At 46.4% G+C, this 17,954-nt stretch overlaps 1 long non-coding RNA gene across 1 annotated transcript; it reads right to left on the bottom strand.

Annotated features, from left to right (window-relative positions):
* Positions 1–1,807: 1,807 nt before the first annotated feature.
* On the bottom strand, positions 1,808–9,301 carry LOC139180358 (uncharacterized). The gene is made up of 3 exons (XR_011564629.1): positions 9,125–9,301; positions 8,602–8,726; positions 1,808–7,671 (listed from the first exon to the last, which is right to left on the bottom strand). It is a non-coding gene; the product is annotated as an uncharacterized lncRNA (long non-coding RNA).
* Positions 9,302–17,954: the final 8,653 nt, after the last annotated feature.

Below are 17,954 nucleotides of genomic sequence, written 5' to 3'. Positions count from 1 at the left end.
TTCATGGGGTCAGACAAGACTGAGAGACTGAACTGAACTGAACTTTGATACTTTAAACTGCAACACTGCATACCAGAATGCCATGAAATAAACATTTCTCCTGATTTGTATATCATCTCCTCCTAACGCAAAATTTAACCCACCCCCCACCACCCCCCCAAAAAATTCAAAAATCTCAAATACAGCCAACCAACAACAAAAAACCAAAGGAACGCCCCAAAACCAAACAAAAAACCAAAGAAACCACGCCCATTACTATAACTAGAGTTCTCAAATATTTTAGCGTCTATGGTAACTGCTCAAAGAAGTATTTTTTAAATGCTCATTTAACTTAGAAGCTTCCCTAGTAGGTGAAGAATCTGCCTGCAATGCCGGAGACTCGGGTTTGATTCCTGGGTCGGGAAGATCTGGAGAAGCAAATGGCAACCCACTCGAGTACTCTTGCTTGGAGAACTCCACAGACAGGGGAGCCTGAATGGCTACAGTCCATGGGGTCGCAAGAGATGGGACACGACTTACCGACTAAACCGTCACCATTTAACTTAAGAGCAGTGCAGCTTCGCCAAAAGTCGCCCTGTTGCTTGACAAGTCTAATGCAATCAAGAAAAACAGTTCACCATACCCCAAAACATAAAAAGGCGGGAATAGCTTTATTTCAAACTTTTCTTAGATGTTAGTATGTCACAAACTGCCCTCCAGGAAGCGCTCTGTGAGTTAGTCACAGTCAGTCAATTAAGCCTGAAAACGCTGAAAGTGAACTTTAACCTTTTGTAGCCGACCCTCCAGAAGGCTTTAGGAAAGAGCTCGGAGTCCCATCTGAACACCCGCTGCCAGCGGCCAGCGAACAGGATCCCCGAGCTGTGCGCCCCCATCACCCGCGCGCATCCCGGAAGCAGAGATCCCTTCACACCTGCGGACCCACCGCGCCCGACACGCACGCCCGGCGGCCCCAACTTCGGGCTCCTCGGCGGTACCTCCCACTCCCGGATCCGCGAGCCCGGAGCTATGGGGCCCAGGCTGCGTCCGCAGACCCAGAGGCCGCCCCTCGCCGCGGTCGCAAGGAGACTCGAGGGGCGCCGAGCAGGGAGGGCTGCGAGCGCAAGGGGCGCCCCCCGCTCCACGGCCGCCTTGGGGCCCCGGCCCGGCGTCCTCACCGTGTGGCCGGTGGCGGCGACCCGGGAGCTGAGGACCGAGGGAGGCTCGCGCTCCTCGGGGTGGAGGAGTCGGGAGCGGCTGGTCGTTGGGCAGACGGGGGCGCGCGATGAGGTGCTGCGGTAGAGCTGCACTTACTCGTGTCTGCGCCGCTCCCTGGTCCGGGCGTCCCGCCGTGGGGACCGACTCAGTCTCCCAACTTCCCTTCCCTCAGGACGGGTCCTCGCGAGCTCAGACGTCTCTGCGCCTCCGCCCTCGCACCTGCCGCCGCTCACGCCTGCGCACTCGCTCCTGGGCCGGTGGGGGCGGGGAGGGGCGTCTGTCAGCCTCAGGACTCCTGGCTAGAATATCCTTATTTTACATTTCCTTAGTGTTTGACTTGATATCATTTTTTAAAAAAAAAATTAATGTCAAGTTTTCTTATCCTAATCATAATTTCATGACTACAGATTCTGTCTTTGTAAGATTTCTTTGATAATAGGTACCAAAATTATATATTTGTTCTATAAATTTTCAGTCAATAATACGTTTTACCCTGTGGAGTTTTATTTAGTGGTTCCCCCCCCCCCCCCAGCCTTGGCAGGGGCAGAGTCTTGAGATGAAGGGAGAGTTAGGATCCCCTAGGCTAGGGCTGCTTCCCTGCCACATGGTTTGCCGTGGGAATTAGAGGTCCTAAGACCCCAGGATATTCTGGCAATGTGGAGTAGATTCTCTGGGTGTGTGCACAAGTATACACTGACAGACATCAGAGGAAGGGACCATAGAGAGTGGGGTCAGGGGAGGGGTGGACCTTGGGGTAGCGACAATGACAGAAACATGCATCATTTTTCCCGGGACTAAGGCAAAGACCACCTTGTTGGATCTCATATGAAATCAAGGTCAGAACATCTGCACTGGCTATGGTGAGGAGTCCTCACAAGGGAACTAGACACTCCACAACTGAAGTGGACAAGAGGAGGTTGAGGGTCCTTTTCAAGGTCCTTCTCAAAGCCCCTGGTTCCTATGAATCCTGTCACATTCCCTCCTGGGGCCCAAGGAATGTTGATGTCCTGAAGTCTCTCAGAGGTATGGTTTGTGCTGTGGTTTCCCTGCTTGGTGTGTAGTGTGAGTGGTTCCCATCAAAGGGTTGATGTGTCTACTGGGGCGAGGAGAGTATCCCTTGCACTCCTACACATTCCCCTGCCCCTGACCTGGCCTATACCTCCTCCTATTAGCATCTGAGCTCCTCAGTGGAGGAATGGAGCCTCTTATCTATTCATTTACCAGCTCTGCCCTGAGCATTCAGTGGGGGCTGTGATGAAAAGAACAACCAGGGTCACAGTCTGAGGGGGAAATGGAGAAACACAGAAAGAAAAGACAGAAAGGAGCAAGTTCTGTGTTGAAAAACAGTAGGTGCGACAATGGGGTCATGGAAAGGCTGCACTGAGGGGACGTGTCTGTCCCCAGCAGGGTAATGAGAAGGTGCCCGCTATTCACACATCTGGGGATAATTATCCTAGAAGAAGGCACAAGTGTGTGGACACACAGAATGTGTTTGTCCAGAGATGAAACCAGAGGGAGCTAGTGTGGCTGGTGGGAGCTTGGGAGGAGAGTAGGGGGACAGTGGGGAGGGAGGGGCCAGGGCCTGATGCTTGATCAGGTGTGAGTGGTCCATTCTGTGTGACAACATTAGCCAATCTTGAGTGACTTAAGAAACAAACATTTATTATCTCACACTATCTGTGGACCAAGAATTGACCATGATTCACCTGGCCTCTGCCAGTGTCTCCCAGAGGTCTGGGACTGTGGGATCACTGAGTCAGGACCCAAGAGCTCCTCTGTCTGATGGTCTCAATGCTAAGCCACAGATGCCTCTTCATATAGCAACTTGTAATATACAGGCTTGTACCCTAGAGTGAGGGACCAGGAAGACAGAAAGACAGAGAGAGGGGAAACTGCAATACAAATGAAGAAGTGGAAATTGTACACCTAAACTCTGGGGGATTGTCAAATGGTCCAACCACTGTATATAACACTTCAGCAGTTTCTCAAAAGGACAAGCCTACAAGTTTTCAGTCAATCCCAAAATTCCCCTCCTACATCAATACCCAAAAGCATGTGAACACAGATATTCACATGCCTGTACACAAGGATTCAGAGCACCACTGTTCAGAAGAGCCCAAAGGTGAAAACCCTAAAGTCCATCAACAGATGAAAGTCAAATGTGCTGTTTCCCAAATGGAATATTATTTAGCAATGAAGAGTGCAAATGTTCTCAAATAGACATTTAATAGGGTTATGTAACATTATGAATGAACTTACTGCAATTTCCATGTACAGTCTAAGATAATCAAACTATTAAATTCTAAGTGAACTTTATATCATAGAATAAACGATTTAGTATGCATTAAAAAAAATACCAAAAATGGACTTGCTCTAACTCTGGAGCTCTGGTGGGCAGTAGAGGTGCAGTTGGCTCCAGGTCTGGAGATGTTTCCAGAGCTTGTTCTGGAGCTGGTGCTGTAGTTCCAAGAAGAGAAAACATCAGTAGGACTGCTTTTCCAAGTGTCTCCCAAAAACAGAAAAGAAAGCTTCTCACTGCCACTCAATGATCTCTCAAAGATGCCAGCCCCAGAAAGTCTTCCCAGACTGCAGTCCAGGGCAATAGTGATCTGAGCTTCCTCATTGCTCCTGGCCCAGTTCCAGCCTCAGAAGGCTCTGCTCTGTGTGGTCCAGGTCCCTCCCATCCTCATTCACCCCCATCACCCACCTCGAGTCCTCCTCACATCCCCCTCTGCCTCAATGGGCTCCAGGGTCTCCAGCTGTGCCAGGAGATTGAGCGTTTGGTGCTCCAGGTCTGCATCAGGCATGCTGAGCTCTATTTAAGCCAGTAGCATCCATAGGCAGGGAAATTCTGGGGGCTGGTGGAAATCCTCAGGGTAATGGTACAGCCAGGTGCCCAGGATGGTGGACATAGCCCTGGGGGGAGTCACGTGGGCAGCAGAGTCAGAAACCTGGCCTTCCTTCCACACTGACCTCCAGGGCAGCTCTATGGGGTCTGGGTCTTTTTGCCTTTGCTCCTGTGTATCCAGAGGCCAGTTCTCCTCCATGTCACATCTCACTTGGTGGTTCTTTGGAAAACTGAGTCCCTCCCTCTCGAATCAAAGTCCCACTCACATTTTTCAGCTGGTGCAGGGGTCCACCATCCTCATCAGAGTAAGGGAGGATGCATCTGTGCCTAGAGAAGGCCACAAAGGCATCACATGGACAGGACTGAAGACATGCCGGATATGACGGCTAGTGTGACAGTGTGACCCCCGGGAGAACTGAAGCCCTGGGGGCCAGGACTGATGTCTGCTCGATGCATTACACGATGGTTGTTCCTAGAAAAGTGCCTGCACCTTGTGGGCCTTCCTCTATATTTCAAGAATGAATGAGCCCAACCAGCCCCATCTGAGTGCCTGGGGCACTACTGATCTCTCCCAGGGATCCCTGTTCTCAACTAACCCAGGACAGGGTACCTCTCACAATTTACTTTGCAAATAGGAAACAGTTTGGCCCAAGGTCAAAGGTCAGAGAACTGAGACAGAGGCTTCCTTGAGGGGAGGAGGAACATGATGACTAAGTACAACCACAGCCCCTCCAGCAGACCTTTCCATGGGGCCAGGTCCCCAGAAAGCACTTTCCAACTTTCCAGGAAGGACCCACTTAGTCCCCACATTCACCCTGAGGGCTGGTTCTCCCTTTACCATCATGTGCGGAGGTGGGCTGCCGTCTATGGGGTCACACAGAGTTGGACACGAGTGAAGTAACTTAGCAGCAGCAGCAGCAAAGGGGCCAACTGGGGCTCAGAGAGGTGGAGAGATATTCCTGTCACTGACAGCTGGAACGGGGCCAACTCCCCAGTGTGTCATAGGCGGGGGGAAGTGCTCACCTTGTGAAGAGAAGGTCCAGCACCTGTTTTGTTGTTGTTGTTCAGTCACTTAGTCTGACTTTTTGCAACCCTGTGGATGGCAGCACACTGGCTTTCCTGTGCTTCACTATCTCCTGGAGTTTGCTCAGATTCATGTCCATTGAGTCAGTGAAGCCATCCAACCATCTTGTGCTCTGCTGTCCCCTTCTCCTCTTGTCTTCAATCTTTGCAGTATCAGAGTCTTTCCCAATGAGTTGGCTCTTCGCTTCCATCAGAGTATTTTCCAATGAGTCAGCTCTTCCCACCAGGGGGCCAAAGTATTGGAGATTCAGCTTCAGCATCAGTCCTTCCAATGAATATTCAAGATTGATTTCTTTTAGGATTGACTGGTTTGATCTCCTTGCAGTCCAAGCGACTCTAAAGAGTCTTCTCCAACAACACAGTTCAAAAGTATCTATTCTTCAGCACTCAGCCTTCTTTATGGTCCAGCTCTCACACCCATACATGACTATCGGAAAAACCATAGCTTTGATTATATGGATCTTTGTTGGGAAAGTAATGTCTCTGCTTTTTATATGCTGTATAGGTTTGTCATAGCTTTTTTCCCGAGGAGCAAGTGTCTTAATTTCATGGCTGCAGTCACCATCTGCAGTGATTTTGGAGCCCAAGAAAAAGTCTGTCACTGTTTCCATTGTTTCTTCATTTATTTGCCATGAAGTGATGGGACTGGATCACTTTTTGAATGTTGAGTTTTTCAATGTTGAGTTTTAAGGCAGCTTTTTCACTCTCCTCTTTCCCCTTCATCAAGAGGCTCTTTAGTTCCTCTTTGCTTTCTGCCATGAGGGTGGTGTCATCTGCATATCTAAGGTTATTGATATTTCTCCCAGCAACCTTGATTCCAGCTTGTGCTTCATCCAGCCCCGCATTTTGCATCATGTACTTTGCATATGAGTTAAATAAGCAGGGTGACAATATACAGTCTTGATGTACTTCTTTCCCAATTTGGAACCAGTCCATTGGTCCATGTCTGGTTCTAACTGTTGCTTCCTGACCTGCATACAGGGATCTCAGGGGGCAGGTAAGGTGGTCTGGTATTTCTATCACTTTAAGAATTTTCCACAGTTTGTTATGATCCACACGGTCAAAGGCTTTAGCATACTCAATGAAGTAGATGTTTTTCTGGAATTTTCTTGCTTTTTCTATGATCTCCAGTGAATGTTGGCAATTTGATCTCTGATTCCTCTGCCTTTTCTAAATCCAGCTTGAACATCTGGAGGTTCTCAGTTCATGAACTGTTGAAGCCTAGCTTAGCGAATTAATGCTTTTGAGCATTACTTTGCTAACATGTGAAATGAGTGCAATTGTGTAGTAGTTTGAACATTCCTTGGCATTGTTGTTCTTTGGGATTGGAATGAAAAAAGACCTTTTCCAGTCCTATGAACACTGCTGAGTTTCCCTAACTTGCCGGTGTATTGAGTACAACACTTTAACAGCATTTATCTTTTAGGATATGACATTGCTTAGCTGGAATTCCATTACATCCACTAGCTTTGTTCATAGTGATGCTTCCTAAGGCCCACTTGACTTTGCACTCTAAGATGTCTGGCTCTAGGTGAGTGATCACACCATGGTGGTTATCTGGGTCACTAAGATCTTTTTTGTATATTTCTTCTGTGTATTCTTGCCACTTCTTAATATCTTCTGCTTCTGTTAGATCCACACCATTTCTGTCATTTATTGTGCCCATCTTTGCATGAAATGTTCCCTTGGTATCTCTAATTTTCTTGAAGAGATCTCTAGTCTTTCCCATTGTGTTGTTTTCCTCTATTTCTTGCATTGTTCACTTAGGAAGGCTTTCTTATCTCTCCTTGCTATTCTTTGAAACTCTGCATTCAGATGGCTATATCTTTCCTTTTCTCTTTTGCCTTTAGCTTCTCTTCATTTCTCAGCTATTTTGTAAGGCTTCCTCAGACAACATTTTGCCTTTTTGCATTTCTTTTTCTTGGGGATGGTTTGATAACTGCCTCCTGTACAATGTTATGAATCTCTGTCCATAGTTCTTCAGGCACTCTATCAGATCCAATCTCTTGAATCTATTTGTCACTTGCACTGTATAATCATAAGGGATTTGATTAGATTTTACCTGTATTGCATAGTAGTTTTACCTACTTTCTTCAATTTAAGTCTGAATTTTGCAATAGTTTATGATCTGAGCCACAGTCAGCTCCCAGTCTTGTTTTTGCTTACAGTACAGAGCTTCTCCATCTCTGGCTGCAAAGAATACAATCAATCTGATTTTGGTATTGACCATCTGGTGATGTCCATGTGTAGAGTCATCTCTTGTGTTGTTGGAAGAGGGTGTTTGCTATGACCAGTGTGTTCTCTTGACAAAACTGTTTGCCTTTGCCCAGCTTCATTTTGTATTCCAAGGCCAAACTTGCCTGTTACTCCAGGTATCTCCTGGCTTCTTACTTTTGCATTCCAGTCCCCTATGATAAAAAGGATATTTTTTTTCTTGGTGTTACCTCTAGAAAGTCTTGTAGCTCTTCATAGAACCATTCAACTTCAGCTTCTTTGGCATTAGTGGCGGGGCATACACTTGGATTACTGTGATAGGAATGGTTTACCTTGGAAAGGAACAGAGATCATTCTATCATTTTTGAGACTGCATCCAAGTACTGCATTTCGGACTCTTCTATTGACTATGAGAGATACTCCATTTCTTCTAAGGGATCCTTGCTCACAGTATGTGGCAAAAGCCCTGTAGGTGCCCAGGAATGTGGGGATGTAGGAGGGGGTTGCTGCCGAGGAAACAGGTACCAGGTTCCCCACCAGCATCTCTAGCCTATGTCTTTGGACACTTCACATCATGTAGGTCTCACTCCTGTCCCCTGTGGACACATTCTCCCCCTGGGGTGGAACATAGCAGAGACACAAGTCAGAGGCAGCACCATGGACACCAGGAAGGCAGGGGCTGGAGCTCAGACTGAGTCCCGGAGCCTCCAGGACTCAAGGCAGGAGGAGGGGCAGGAGTGCCCTCCACAGAATAAACATCCTGGTATCACGAGTGAACTGGCACTGGGCCATGGTTATGTGTGTTAGTGTCTTAGAGCAGTTTGTATTTGATAGCTCTCCATGTATTAACTGCATCATCCCTGTTGGTTATGAAACCATCCCATTCTGGGGATGAGAAGACAGAGGCTGATCCTGGGGTGAGAGGGGCTGAACCTGGGGTGAGAGGCATCAGGATTCTCAGGCCCACATGGATACCTGGGATGGAGTTAATACAGGATTAACTGTAGAAAAATGCAGAAAGGCTCCTTTCACTTTCATGAAGTGAAATTCTATCACAACCTCTTTCTGAGATTCCCACGTGGAGGTGAACAGTGATTTTTGCATCTGGACAAGTAGGGCGTGGGCTTCGAGGGGGCTTTGCAGAGCTGACAGTCCCAGGTTCCTTTGGGAGAAAGACTCTAGGAGGGACCCAGGGGAGGGCCAGGGTGGCTCTGGGACCTGGAACTTCCTGGGTGTAGGATCGCCTCCTGGCTGGCACTCACCCTGTGCCCGCCCTGGGCTCTGTTGCTCGTGTGGGGCTCCAGCCCCTCGTGCAGGGAGATGGAGCAGGGTGCTCTGTGGACTGGCTCCTGTCTGCAGTCCCATGAGGAGCCCTGTGAACAAGTGCCTGTCAGCCAGGCAGAAAGTCTCAGGGCCCCGGCCAGCTGTCTGTGGTGCTTCTCAGACCCCCAGACATCTCCCCTCCAGACACACGCCCACCACTCTCCCCACTGACCTCCACCGAGGATGCAGACACCCGACCACTTGAGGGCCTTGGATTCACACTGGCACAGAGAAGAGCACCTCAGGGATCCTGTTTCCCCACTGCCAGCCTGTCCTCAGGTGTGACCGTGACAGGACCACCAGGTCACCACGGAACCACCAACCTGTTCCTGCCCAGAGGGAGAACCTCCCCTCAAGTCCCACTTCCCCCCACGTGGAGATGAGGGCAGCTGGTGCTGCCCAGGGAAGGCTCCCAGTGGCAGCCAGGCCTGGTGTGGCCAGCTCTAGGTTGCCTGGGGTTACCTTAGGTGACCTCCTGGTAAAGGACCAGAGGCATCCGGGTTGAGCGCTGAACCGCCTGAAACATCTGAAAAACCTCTCCCTCCAGGGTTTCCTCAAGCAGAAGCCCTGGTCAGTCGAGACACAGCTGGAGAACATCCTTCTGGATGAAGTCTCTCCAGCCGAGTGAGCCCAAGTGGCCGTGGCGCTGTTGCTAGGAGGTGGGTGCCTGGTTACAGGGTTCTGAGTTCTGTTAGGGTCTGCCGTCAAGGAAGTGACTTCACCTCCCGGGGGCCCCTTCCTTGGATTGACAGTTGATAACTCTGCACACAGCCCTTGGGATACTGACCTCTCATCCCTCATCCCCGCAGCCCCGGATCTCACACAGTTGCTCCACACAGCCCTCCACACAGCTCCCGGGAAGGGTCTGTGTGCAGCTCTGAGGAGACAGATCTGGGCCCAAACTCACCTCCCGATTCCTACCTGTTCTCCATCCTGGATGAGTCCTTGTGTCTCTCAAGGCCTGTCCGTGTCCCCACCTGCACACCAGGGATGATGCCCGCATGGACTTCTACATCCCTAGAAGTAGGACAAGACCTGGAAAATGTGGGAGTCTGTGTCTCAGGCAGGCAGTGCCTCCAGCCCCTGTGTATTCTTCTTATTACCCTCCTCATATCTGTCCCTCTTCTGATCCCACCTCATAGTCTTTATTATATACACTGTGCACCTGTGTATGTGTGTGTGGAGTGCTCACTCCAAAAGGTGAAAAGAAAACTACCCCCACATGGGGAGGGATAGGCATGAGCTTCCTAAGATCTTCCCTGGTGGCTCAGATGCTAAAGCATCTGCCTTCAGTGCAGGAGACCCAGGTTCAATCCCTGGGTTGGGAAGATTCCCTGGAGAAGGGAATGGCAACCCACTCTAGTATTCCTGCCTGTAAAATTCTATGTTCAGATGAGCCAGGTGGTCTACAGGCCATGGGGTCACAAACAGTCGGACACAAATGAAGAACTAACACTTTGTTTTTTTCAGTTTCCTAAGATCTTAGGGTTCCTAATTTTCAAAGCAATCCCTTCATGGGACTCACAGCCTGGTAGGCTTGGCTTCTCTGGCTGGACTCACAGTGGGCCAGGGACAGATTGGGAGATGACAGGCTGCCAGCATCAGACAGACTTGACCATCTGATTTGCTGCTGCCTTTATGTCCCTGTCCTTTAACGGTCCTCCTCAAGACTGAGGCTGGCTGTCTCATTTTATCCAGGCCCAACTCCAGCATAAACAGAGACCACTTCACCAGGATGAAGAGGATTTTTAGTTAGCTGGAGGAAAAAGCTCCTCAGCCTCACCCAAAAATCCCGATAAGTAGTTGCTCCCAGTGACTTCATTAGGAAAGGGGGCTTCAGTTCAGTTCAGTTCAGTAGCTCAGTCATGTCTGACTCTTTGCGACCCCATGAATTGCAGCATGCCAGGCCTCCCTGTCCATCACCAACTCCCAGAGTTCCTGCTCTTATCTAACTTTATAAGTGTTTAACAGCAAGTTTTAATTGGCCCCAAACTGCCCTCCAGACATCCCTCCCCCGGCCCCCATATCCATGCAGCAGCAGCTCCATCTCACCACGTGCTCAATCCAGGACCCCAGGGCTCCATCTGCTCCCTCTTTCCTCCTCACCCCCACATGCAATCACCCCATCCATCCCCTGGCCTTGGAGCCCAAGTCTAGAATGCATTCCTCACCTCTCTGCCCTTCCCTCCCCTCTCCTAGTCCAGGCCACTGCAAACACTGTCCCTGATTCACTTTCTTCTGTTTCTCACGCTCTCTGATCCAGGAGAGATCAGAGATTTGAACAGATAGATCTGATCCTGTCACTCTGCTGACAAACAGGAAACCTATCAGCAGCACTCTGGGAAAAAGCTCCAGTCCTCAGCCAGACCTCAAGCCCCTCCTCCTGCCAGCAGACCCCTAGCCTGCTCCCCTCAGTCCAGCCGCACTGGTCTCTGGCTGTTCTTCAAGGATGCCCCCTCCCCAGCCTTCAAAAGCCCCAGACTGGGACCCCATTGAACTCTTTACCTGGATGGACTCCTCCTTCAGGTCTTGCTGGAGGTTGCTTCCAGTGCTCTCTGTTCCTCCCCCACGGCCATTTCCATAGTTCTGGGAGTTGTCCTTCTGGCCTGCTGGGCCCCAGTACTTGCCAGAGGATATGGCAGGAAGCTGGGACCCGAGGCGACCTCAGGTGCTCAGACCTGGTAATGCTTCAGCCACTGGTGGGCAGGTGAGAGCAGAGGGCTCTGTCGATGCCTGGTGACCAGGGACAAGAAGCCTCACAGTGCTTTCTGAGCCTTGCCACCTGACTGGTTTTCCAGTCATAATTTAGAGACCAAGAAAGCAAGCCAGAGCCGGGGTGTGCCTCCAGAGCACACGCTCCTGCCCAGGCCTCGCCCCCTTCAGTCTCCTCGGTTGGTCTCTTAAGGATCAGTGCAAGGTGCAAATCCTGACTTCTGCTGTTCCACCATGTGGTTGGTATGGCTGTTGCATCATTTTTATTCTTTTATTAAATGTGCCCGGGACTATTCCAGAATCCAGGAGTGCCTGCCAACTTGGAGTTTACAACCTAGTGTGGGGAGACTGATTTATCGATACATTTACCTGGATCTAGACTCTCCCATCTGTCTCCAACTACTACCCCATCGCTCCTTGTCCTTAATGCAAACACTGTCAGATGCATGTCTAGACTCCCCTTCCACTGCTCTGATGAAAAGACCTATCTGGGAGAAGAACATTCTGGGTGTAACAAATAGCCAGTGCACAGGCATGTTCAAGGGATTCCAATAGGCCAGCATGCTGGGGTGCGTGGGAGGGTAGAGTGGGATGAGTCCTTGGAGGAAAGTGTAGTGGGAGGTGTGCTTTTCCTCCCAGGGAGGCGAGGGGCTCCTGGCCCAGGAGTGGCAGGATGGACACCTAGTAACTGAATTTCTTTGGCTGGTGAAGCTGAGAAAAGACTGCAGAGAACAAGAGATGAGTCTTGGGACCATTAGGGGCTATTGCAATGGGCTGAGGAGAGGCTGGATTCTGGTTCTAAGTGGAAGACAGAACAGACAGGATTTACTGTTTGAGGGGATGTAGGGTTCGAGGGGATCTCAGAAGTTTCTGACCATCAGAAAGGCTGGAATTATCCGAGTGTCAAAGACAGTTGGAGAAGCATGTTTGGGGAGGGGGAGATGAGGAGCTCACCTTTGAACATGACCACCTTTGAAGTGAGTAGATGGCCTCTAGCAGTGATGCTGGTTACATGCTGAGGATACAAGAGCCAGGAATTCACAGGAGATCTAGTCTGGAAATCAAGGTTTGGGAGACTCGGGCAGATGGCATTTAAAGCCCTGGAACTAGCTGAGACCATCCAGAGAGTGAAGGTGAAAACAAAAGAGTAAAACATGTGGCTGTTGTGGGTGGGGTGGAGAGTAGAGTAGACTGAACTGGAGAAGCCGAGAGGTAAGAGAAAACCAGGCATGAAGCTGGAGGTGGGTAAGGCCCTGTGAAGGGAGTGTTTTCTGGAGAAGCGGATGGCCATCTGGATCAAATGCTGGTGGGACAAGATGAAAACTGAGGTGGGAATCCCAGGTTTCAGCAACATGGAGGCCACGAATAACCCCGACAGGACAGCTGGGTAAATGGTGGGGGTGAAGTCTGAGTGGAGTGGATTCTAGAGAGAACCAGAGGAGCAGGTGAAGGGGAGTCTAGACAAGTCTCTTGACAGTGTTTGTTTTAAAGGGGAAGAGAGTGGGGTAGCAGCTAGAGGGAGGTGAATATACTGATGCAGGACAGAGGAGAGGGGCTGGAGCCATGTCCTAGAGTGGAGCGCTCAACTTCACAGGAGCTAGAGCCCCTCACACACAGAAACAAGAGAGCGAACAGCCTGGTGCACAGATGCAGCTGGTGCTGGTGGTGGGCGCTTGTCCCCATCCCCTCTCTCTTTTTATTATTTTCTAACTTGTGAAATATATTTACAGAAAGGTACACAAAACACATATATACCACTTTCCTAATGATGTAGGTACCTGTGTAACCATCACCTGGGGTTAAAAAAAATAGTAACACCTCAAAAAAATCTTCCCAGTGCTTCTCTCCAGTTAGAATCTTTCCTTTCTGCCCTAGATGTATCACCAATCTGCCTTCACTGATGTTATTTTAAAAATAATTTTGCCATCTAAATGTACTCTGGAACCATCTGGGCTGTTATTTAACTTTGTTTTTTAAAATTTTAGTTAATTTTTCCAGCTTTATCAATGTATAATTGATGAATAAAATGTAAGCTATTTAAAATGTATAGTGTGATATTTGATATGAGTATACATAGTGAAATAATTCTCATTTTAATTAATACATCTGTTACCACACATATTTACTTTCCTTTAGATAAGAATATGTAAGTTCTACTTTCTTAGCAAATTTTAACTATATAATGTAGTGTTATCAACTATATATAGTCACCATGTTATACATTAGATCCTGAGACCTTATTCATCTTATAACTGAAGGCTTATATCCTTTTAGCAACCTCTCCCTATTTCTTCTACCCAAGCCCTGGGAACGACTGTTCAAATTTTTCACTCATTTTTAAAAATTGGGTGGGTTGCTATTTTAATTCTTTATTGTTGCATAAAAAACACCCCAAAACTTAGTGGCTTATCACCAACAATAATGTACCTTGTTCACAAATCTTCAATATGAGCAGGGCTTGGCCTCAGCTGGGATGATTCAAGGCTGGGATCTGAATTAGCTAGACAAGGGCTTTCTCACAGCACAGGGGTCCAGATACTGTCAGATTTCTTATAGAGCAGCCTGTTCCCCCCAAACAAGCACTGTAAGACATCCGGCTTGGAGCTGCAAGGCTTCTTCTGATCTAGTCTTGCAAGCCCTGTGCGTGCTAAGTTGCTTCAGTTCTGTCGATACTCTGTGACTCCTCTGTCCATGGCATTCTCCAGGCAAGAATGCTAGAGTGGGTTGCCATGCCCCACTCCAGGGGATCTTCCCAACCCAGGGATTGAACCTGAGTCTCTTACATCTCTTCCACTGGCAGGCAGGTTCTTTACCACTAGTGCCACCTGGGAAGCCCTTGCAGGTCCCAGGTGTGTTCTATTCATCAGGCAAGTCACTAAGGCCAGCTAGATTCAAGGGAAGGGAAATTAGATGTCACCTTTCACTGTGAGGAATAGCGAGGAATGTTTATTTCCTGCAGTTGCAGTTTCTTTTTTCTTATTGATTTATAGAAGTTCTTCATATATTCTGTATTTGCCTAAAGTCATTATATGTTTTGCAATGCTCTCTTCCATTAGCTGTCTTTTCAGTCTCTTTATATCTTTCCCCACTTTGTGGCTAATGCTTTTTGAATCTTAAGAACTTTTTCTCTCCCTCAGGGTCATGAAAAAACTCTCTTAAAAAAAGCGTTCCAACTTCTATCTCTAAAGGCTTTCTATGCCTTTTTAATTTAGGCCTTGAATCCACCTTTATTTTAGTGTGTGGTGAAGTAGAAGTCTTTTTCCCACATACATGTTTAAGTGCCACTGATTCAGAAGAATATAATTTTCTCACTGTCCTAGTGTGCCGCTTTTGGCAGATATCGACCATTTGTGTGTGTAAATGTCTTTTTTATTAGTCTGAATGTTTCCTTGGTATCTGTCTTGGCAAGAAGTTTCAAGCTCATCTTGTACATTGCCTGCCTAAGACTAGAATCAGCTATTTCTTCAAGATGACTTGGTTTCCTTTATTAAGAAAGGAATCCTCCTTGCTGCTGGCTTGATCACTGTTTTTAGTTCTTTCCCATGGGAAGAATTAGAAATTACATGTATGGTAAAATACTCTGAGTGTATATTGATACATCCAATTCAAATAGAAACTGTATAGCTTGACACCAGAAATAATTAAATTTGAATATCTAATTAGTCACTTGTTTTATCTCAACTTATGCACACACAGGTTCAGAATAATAATATCCCTAATACTACACAAGACATAGGATATACAAATAAGTGGAATGATATTCCATCCTCGTGGATTGGAAGAATTAATATTGTTAAAATGTCCATACTATTTAAAGAAATCTATATGAGTCAATACAATTCCTATCAAAATTCCAATGTATTTTTTCACAGAAAAAGGGACAATAATCCTCAAATTTGTATGGAAACACAGAAGACCCTGAACAGCCTAAGCAATCCTGAGAAAGGAAAACAAAGCTGTCAGCATCACATCCCTACTTTCAGAATCTATCACAAAGCTGTAGTAATCAAAGCAGTATGGCATTGTCATAAAACCAGATGCACAGATCAATGCAATGGAACAGAGAGCCCAGAAATAAACCCACATGTATATGGTCAAGTAATTTACAACAAATATGGCAAGAATATACAATGGGGGAAAGGACAGTCTCTGCAATCAATGCTGCTGGGAAAACTGGACAGCTACACATAACACAATCAAACTGGACTTACATCATACACAAAAATAGATTCAAAATTGTTTAAAGTCTTGACTAAAAGACCTGAAATTAGAAACCAGCTGGTAAAGGACCAGCTCCTTAACATAAGTCTTGGCAATGAATTTTTGGATCTGACTCCAAAAGCAAAACACACTAAAGCAAACATTGACAAGTTGGGATTTCATCAAACTAAAAAGTTTCTGCACAGCAAAGGGAAAAAAAGGAAACAGCCATAGGGGAGGGGGGCAAGATAAACATTTCTTTGAAAAAGAGAAAAATAAAATCTCCTTCAAAGTATTATAAAACATTAATAAACAGAAACATCAAAGGGAGTTGGGAGACCAGAAGCAGGTGCTCTCAAGCTCTGTGAAGACAGCAGAGTACAGCAGGAAGAACTCCTCTCCTGGCAAGGACTTGGCCTCTGAGAAGCCATGGACTCTGTGTACCGGAGCCCTCCCAACTTTCTTTGCCCCTCAGGAAAAGTTTTCCCCTTCCCTTGTGTCGGAGGGCTTTCATGAAGCTTGCCAAGGTTGCAGATCCCAAATAAATCCATCTTTGCTGTAGAAATAACTGGTAGTCTATTTGTGTTAGATCCACAGCATATATCTAGAAACATTTTTCTTCATATGCATATGAAAATTAGGATTGTGTGTGCATAGATAGTTAATATATGCTTAATTCATAGTCCTAAATACAGGGTATTGCTTTGAGTTACAACAGCAGCAATGTTCATGATGAAAGTTCTAGTGCATGTAAAAGAGAGAAGTCAATGCAAATAACGGTCTGTTTCAGAATTTTCCCTTCAGGGTAAATACTCCACCCTTTTATACAGTAAAAAGCTGTTGCTGTATTATCGACCTTGGATTAAAAAGAAAACCAACCACATTCTTTGTTTATTTATAGTTTTATTTCCTTATTTCACTATTAAACTTAGGGGTTAATATCACCATAAAGTTGCAGGCATCATTTTATAGTACAGACAATTGACTTGTTTTTAGGAGAAGGAATAAAAATGGCATATGACATATCTAAAAAGACTATTGAGGAAGTGCTGGACACTAGGAAATAAAAACAGGTAAAATTCAGTGCCTTTGAAAGATGGGGACACTAGTTATAGATGCAACTATGATACATGCCTTTTGCTTACAAAGCAAATATATTGCCATCTCTTTGGACAGTGGTTTCTACATCCTCATGAATTAGAAGGATGTGAGCATCACTGAACACTTCATAGACATTTCCCAGAAAGCTTTCTGCCAAAAAATATCAATGTGCTAATTCACTGCCTTTTCTTCAAACCTGCACCAAACTTAGACAGTTCCCATGTGTTTGAAAAGAGGAGGGGAGTATTCCTTGAAAATGTCACCTTCCCGTAGCCCTAACCACAGGCCCCAAAGAAGTTTCTCTGGAGTGTTGTATGTAGGAGGCTGAAAATACCCATGTGTTATATAAGGAATGAATAGTGGATATGAAGAGAGGGCTTTTGTTCAATGCTTGCAGAACAGAATAGATTCTGTCCTAACTTTCATGCCAAGCAAAACTACATGCAAGGATGTTTTAAGCCAAACTACAGAACTTCACCTGTACAAACAGAAGACCTATTTATAGACTCTCCAGGCTCTCCCAATATTTCACTTACTAGGACTAAGTAGAGTTGACTAATCTGGTAAAAAGTTTCTGAATACTAGAGATCAAGAGTGGATTTTCCTTCTTCCCTGTCCTCTTAATTATATTTATTTCTTCAAATCTATTAAAATGTTTCTCCTTGTTGCTTAGTAATATTTTATTAGAAAATCATCATCTGAATGAACCATTTTTCATTTAATTCACTTTCCCAGCCCAATGACCTCTGGCTGCAGTTGAAATGTGGGGCATGATGTGCATGTAATTCTGATAACTATTTGCTGTATTAATCATAAAGAGTTTATTAAACATTCAACAACATTTATTGAATGTCTACTGTCTGACAGATACTGTGCTAGCCACAGGATGAATAAGACCTGCTTTCTATCATCAAGGAAATCACAGAATCTAGGATAAAAATAGTTTGGGATTTGGAATGTAAATTACAGAATTAATAAGTATTTTGGATTTCAAGAAAGAACAAAAATAAACCTTTATAATCTGGGGATAATATTTTAGGATAAGGTTATTTGGGTAAGCAAAGTGTTATTAATACTTCTCTGCAACTGAGGGTATGGCCTGCTTTTCCCTTTACTTTTCATGCAGAATTTCTCATGCAACTCAGATGAGAGCCACTTTGGATTTGGGTGAATATTTGGGGGGTATTCCAAGCCAGGATAAGAGTGGTAGACTCTATTGAGTCTTCCTGATTCTATCAGGGCAACTACAGTCATCAAATTATACAACTGTTTGGGGGTC

The sequence above is a fragment of the Bos indicus genome, chromosome 28 (genome assembly GCF_029378745.1).
Source record: "Bos indicus isolate NIAB-ARS_2022 breed Sahiwal x Tharparkar chromosome 28, NIAB-ARS_B.indTharparkar_mat_pri_1.0, whole genome shotgun sequence".
Lineage (NCBI taxonomy): Eukaryota > Metazoa > Chordata > Mammalia > Artiodactyla > Bovidae > Bos > Bos indicus.
Note: the sequence above shows the minus strand (reverse complement) of the source record. Positions and strands in the feature narration are given on the sequence as shown.